At 42.3% G+C, this 5,745-nt stretch overlaps 1 protein-coding gene across 9 annotated transcripts in view; it reads right to left on the bottom strand.

Moving 5' to 3' along the window:
- The window catches only part of SMN2 (survival of motor neuron 2, centromeric), a 59,304-nt gene that overhangs the window by 5,639 nt on the left and 47,920 nt on the right, over window positions 1-5,745 (bottom strand). For 6 of the 9 annotated variants that reach the window (XR_015724484.1, XR_015724486.1, XR_015724489.1 and 3 more), the window contains 2 exons: window positions 3,319-5,082; window positions 170-1,380 (listed from right to left, as the gene is read on the bottom strand). The gene's annotated coding sequence lies outside the window, so the exon portion shown is untranslated. The remainder of the gene's footprint in view (window positions 1-169; window positions 1,381-3,318; window positions 5,083-5,745) is intronic. The other 3 variants (XR_015724487.1, XR_015724488.1, XR_015724485.1) reach the window with 2 other exon arrangements.

The following is a 5,745-nucleotide window of genomic DNA, read 5'->3' as shown; positions in this document are numbered from 1 at the left end:
CTACAGAAGAATTAGCTGAAAACCGCTGAATCAAGAATTTTTGTCAATTCTAAAAGCCTAACTCTCCAAAACATTTTACTAAACATTACACACAAAAGGATACTTATAAGGCATGTTAAAAAAAAACCCCACAAATTGCCATCAGTGAACTTAAACAGATTACTGTTACCTTTGCAGTTCCTGAATGGTCCTCCCCAACTAAAAGATCAGCCCTTCAATCAAGTTTCTACAGCTAATCCTCCATTATCCAGGATCAGCTTCCGGTTTTCAGGTTAACCGAGGTAAGGACGATCGAAAACAGCCATGGAGTGGAGTGAGGTGCACTGATCTGTCCTAAAGCCACAATATGGAGGAAGTATTCAAGTTATATGTAAAATGATGAATTTCAAGACTGAATCCATTTTCTACCTAGGTGAAACAAGACTTAAACACAGGGGCCAGATGAATCTTTTGTGGGCCAAGAGATATTCCTTAATACTTGTAGGATCTGTCTGGTATATGCATTCTGGTGTAATAGTTATGCCAGTGTGAAGCACAAGTAAGCTTTAAGGAAAAAAAGCTCTTAGTACAGAGGCTTTTGATTCAACACTTACTTTATCAGCACAAAGGACAAAACAGAATTTCTACGATTCAGAACTCAGTGGAGACGGCACAGCCATGGCGGTCGGTTGAAGCTGTGGAAATGCAGCCCAAGAGTGGTGAGCTTGCTGAGAACATACCTTGGGGCTACCAGAGGAAGCCAAGCCGGCGAGGTGCTGTGTGCTGCCGAGAGCGGGTGCTAGAAAAACCACGTGGTAGGGAGCTGCTAGAAGAGCACACTGCAAGCGGGAAGAGAAGTGCCTTGTGGGGAAAAGAAGTGGTGTCTCACCACTACCCTCTAGTGACCGAGCTTTACACTGTGTCTGCTGACGGGATAGGTCTTTAGAGAGTCCGGATCTATGACTGCGGAGAGGGCAGCGATGGCTGGATTTGGACATGAGAAGCAATAGCTTGATAATGGATACAACTATTACTTATTAAATTTAATAATTCAGACTTAACCAAAAAGAACCTAGTTAGGTTTAAAACTGACTAACAGGATATATGCACATGCATGTTTATAAAAAAGTCTTCATGAAATACAAGAAACAGGGTAGTTGGTTGATTGTAAGGAAGGGACCAGAACAGCCAGGGGATAGGAGGGGAGGTTTGACTCTTTTTTTTTTTTCTGGCATCTTTTGTACTGAATTCTCTACCGTGTGTGTACTATTAAAAACGGTATTTTAGGGGCACCTGGGTGGCTCAGTCGTTAAGCATCTGCCTTCGGCTCAGGTCATTCTCCCGGGGTCCTGGGATCAATCCCACGCCAGGCTACCTGCTCAGTGGGGAGCCTGCTTCTCTCTGTCAAATAAAAAGATTAAAAAATATATTTAAGATTTGTCAGAGACAGAGAATGGACAAGCAGGGGAACAGCAGGCAGAGGGAGAAGCAGACTCCCCGCTGAGCAGAGAGCCTGATGTGGGGCTCAGTCCCAGGACCCCAGGATCATGACCTGAGCCGAAGGCAGACACTTAACCAACTGAGCCACCCAGGCGTCCCTAAAACTGGTATTTTTAAAAACAGAACTCCCCATAAATAATCTCTGCAAAGATTCTGCCACGGGCTTCCACTGTAAAGCAAGGGCCAGCAAAGTATGGCCTGAAACTACACAGCCTCAGAGCTCTTTTTTACATTTTTAAAAGTTTAAAAAATATGTGACCAGACGATCATCAGTAGCCCGCAAAGCTAAAATAATTCTGGCTCTTTACAAACAATGGAATACTTCGATGACACAGTATTTTTAGACTGTAAGGTTACCGTGCCCTTTTATTCTGTATACGTGGTCTCCACGGGACTCCTAGGATATCCCTCACTGCCCTGACCCTCACTCTTTTGTTCCTACACTTCTCCCTTTCTGATCACCTATTCCAGCCCTAACTCCCTAAATCCTCCCACAAGAAACATCCCCTACCATCCTCAACCTTTTTTTTTTTAAAGATTTTATTTATGTGACAGAGAGACAGCCAGCGAGAGAGGGAACACAGCAGGGGGAGTGGGAGAGGAAGAAGCAGGCTCACAGCAGAGGAGCCCCATGTGGGACTCGGATCCCGGTACGCCGGGATCACACCCTGAGCCGAAGGCAGACGCCTTAACGACTGTGCTACCCAGGCGCCCCCATCCTTAACCTCTTAACCACACAATACCTACATCTTCTAACTCCATATTTTTCAGATTTTTACCAGGACTCACGGTAAGAAATTTCATGTAAACAATTACACAGTCATAAACATGTACACAAATGAACTAAGAATCACAAAAAAACTCTAAAAGCTGTATATGGTTTTACTAGTATACAAATAAATTCAGAAGTGCAAAATTCCTTGAAAGAGTTTAATTGTTCTTTCTTACATTTTCTCCCACAAGGCTTCTGTCTTCTCCATTCCACCAAAACAGCTCTTAATAAGGGTCACCATTGATCTCCACATCGCTCGATTCAGTGGAACACGTCTCAATCCTCATCCTGCTTTACTTGTTAACAGCATCTGACCCAGCAGTAACCCTGATCTGGCCCATTGCTCCCTCCTCAAATGCTTCATTTGGCTTCCAGGCACCCCTTCTGGGTTTCCTCCTAACTCAGAATTCCCTCAGTCTTCTTTACTGCTTTTCCTCATATCTGACCTCTAAACACTGCGGATACTCCAGAGTTCCCGGACATCTCTATGTAAATGCACTCGCTTGGAGATCTGGTCCCGCTAAACAGCTTGAAATTCCAAGTCTGTGCGAACTATACATTTTCATCTCTAGCCCAGATCTCTCCTCTGAACTCCTGACTCGTATCTAACTCCTCTTAGTATGAGTTATGAGTTTCATCTCAGATTTCACCTGTCTAAACCCAACTCTATCCTTCTTTCCCACCAGTACTCTTTATACCAACTTCTCCATGCCAGTAAATTCCACTTTTGTTGTTCTCCTTGCAGAAGCACAAAAACTTGAGTCATCCTTGATTTCTCTTTCGTACTCCACATGTAATCAATCAATCTATTGGCAAAGGCTGAGCTCTACTTAAAAAATACACTCAGATTCAACCACTACTAACCACTGGTCCTAACTGGTCAGCCAGCTGCCTCCCTTGAATCTTAATCTATTTTTAATACAAACAGAGCAGTCATAAGACACTTTAATAAATCAGATCATGCTATACCTTTGGTTCAAAACTTTCCAATGTGTCCCAGATGAAAATAAATGCAGAAGGACCTTATAGTGGCCTCCATCTGAGCTGACTCCGGCTTCCTCTCTTACCTTCCTCTCTTTAATCTCTCCTCCTCCTTCACTTCCATTCCAGCCACACTGGTTTCTTTGCCATTCCCTGAACATGCCATACTCTTAGGGCCTTTGTACTTGTCAGTTCCTTTGCCACGGAGGTTCTCTTTCTACTTATATGAATGGCTCTCATTTTCTTCACATCTCTGCTCAAATGTCACCCCCCTCAGCTTCCCTGAGCATTCTTCAAAAAAAAAAAAAAAAATTGTAATCTCTACAACCAACATGGGGCTTGAACTTACAACCCCGAGATCGAGTTGCATACCTTCCTGACATCGGAGTTGCATGCTCTCCTGACTCAGCTAACCAGGTGCCCCCTTAAAAAAGCATCCACATTCCAGCTGCACTCGGCCTAACCCCTTTCCCTGCTACATTTCTGTCTACAGCATGCATTACTATCTGGCACCTTACACACTTGACTTGTTTACCAGTGGGTCCCACCACTGTAAGCAGGAAATTTCATCAGGGTTTCAACAAAACCCCTGTTTTGTTTCCTGCTATCTCCAAGCAGGTAGAAGAATACCCAGCACATAAACAAAACTGAGTAACTGCTGAAATGAATGACTGACTTGTGAACCTACAACCACCTTCCAACTGTTAGGTATTAAAAGAGGGTTTCCAAAAATGTCATCGAAAGAAAATAAGCTATCTTCATAACTGTTTAATCTGGCACACGCAGGCAATGAAAATACGTCGAATGTCTAAAATACTGTCAAGAAAAATAAAAACCTACTCACCTGTACAAGAAAGCTTAAGCCCTACGACATCCCATTTTGTGAAGTTTACTTACCAGGAATTGAATATTCATTTTACTCAACGAATATGTACTGGGCCGCTACAAATATGTTACGTACATCTACTTTGTCCAGACGAAACTTCTGAAAGAAATAGAACTTTTTATATTAACCTCTTCTCCCACAGCTAAAAAGACTAGGGAGAATCCCAGGCACATAGATACCCATCCTTAGACTCAATTGAAACAACAGGATTTTCTCTCTCTCCTGAGAATTTGAACTGACAAGAGATACAGTGAAACGGACAGCAGATGGAAGTGCAAGGCAGTGATGAAAGCACGAAAGCGTGGGCAGCCATGTTAGGCAGCACGCATGAGGAAAATCTGGAGGCCAGAAGAAAGAGAGGCAGGCACAAAAAGTGCGGAGAGGAGAATGACAATATGACTTCCAAGAAACGGAACAGAGCTATGGTCCTTGAGTGGCTCGGTCCAGTGCTGTGACACTCAGCTTCCCATAAGCTTTGTTTCCTAAACTTGGATTAACAACATGGCTTTACAATCGGTTGTATCTTTACCCTACTACCCTTTATCTAAGTTTAGTTCTCTTCCTACATTTTATCTTACCTTATATGTTCTAAAGAAAAATACTCATATAGTCAAGATTTTAAAAATTTACCATTTATTTTTAAAGGCATTAATAAAAAGCTTAACATACTTTATACTAAGAAAGTTATAATATACAAATGGACTGAGTTGAAATTTTCAGACTGACTTTTCTGTACTACATGTGACTGAGTTTCTTTTAATTACTCACACTTCCATTGTTGAGTTATTCAAACTGATTATTCCCTTGAAACACATGGCTGGTTACTTAAGCACGAGTCACTTGCAACAAGGGGAAATGCAGGTGATTATGCCACCCAACCAACTGTTCCTGAAGAAAAAGATGAAATTTTGTCATGTTGATCATGGCGCATCAGAATACCGTTCTCCTTGGGAGAGAGCTGCACCTGTATTTGGGGGACAAAAGATCTAGATATAAGGATGCAATTTAAAAACCTATTTTCTGGGGCGCCTGGGTGGCACAGCGGTTAAGCGCCTGCCTTCGGCTCAGGGCGTGATCCCGGCGTTATGGGATCGAGCCCCACATCAGGCTCTTCTGCTATGAGCCTGCTTCTTCCTCTCCCACTCCCCCTACTTGTGTTCCCTCTCTCGCTGGCTGTCTCTATCTCTGTCAAATAAATAAATAAAATCTTTAAAAAAAAAAAAAAAAAAACCTATTTTCTGGGGTGTCTGGGTGGCACAGCGGTTAAGCGTCTGCCTTGGACTCAGGGCGTGATCCCAGCGTTCTGGGATCGAGCCCCACATCAGGTTCCTCCGCTAGGAGCCTGCTTCTTCCTCTCCCACTCCCCCTGCTTGTGTTTCCTCTCTCGCTGGCTGTCTCTGTCAATTAAATAAATAAAATCTTTAACAAAAAAGCACAAAAAACCTATTTTCTTATAAAATCTAAAGAAAAAGAAAATGGAAAGCAATACACTCATCAAGGGAAATAAAACTAGAATAAAATATGTTAATATAAAGACAATGCAATAGTAAATTCAATCTTTATAAGATTGAATAATTACACAAATTATGAAATTCACATGAATAAATGTGCAGGACTATTTAAAAAA

Source organism: Ursus americanus, chromosome 5 (assembly GCF_024610735.1).
Source record: "Ursus americanus isolate L20-20 chromosome 5, mUrsAme1.1.p, whole genome shotgun sequence".
NCBI lineage: Eukaryota > Metazoa > Chordata > Mammalia > Carnivora > Ursidae > Ursus > Ursus americanus.
Note: the sequence above shows the minus strand (reverse complement) of the source record. Positions and strands in the feature narration are given on the sequence as shown.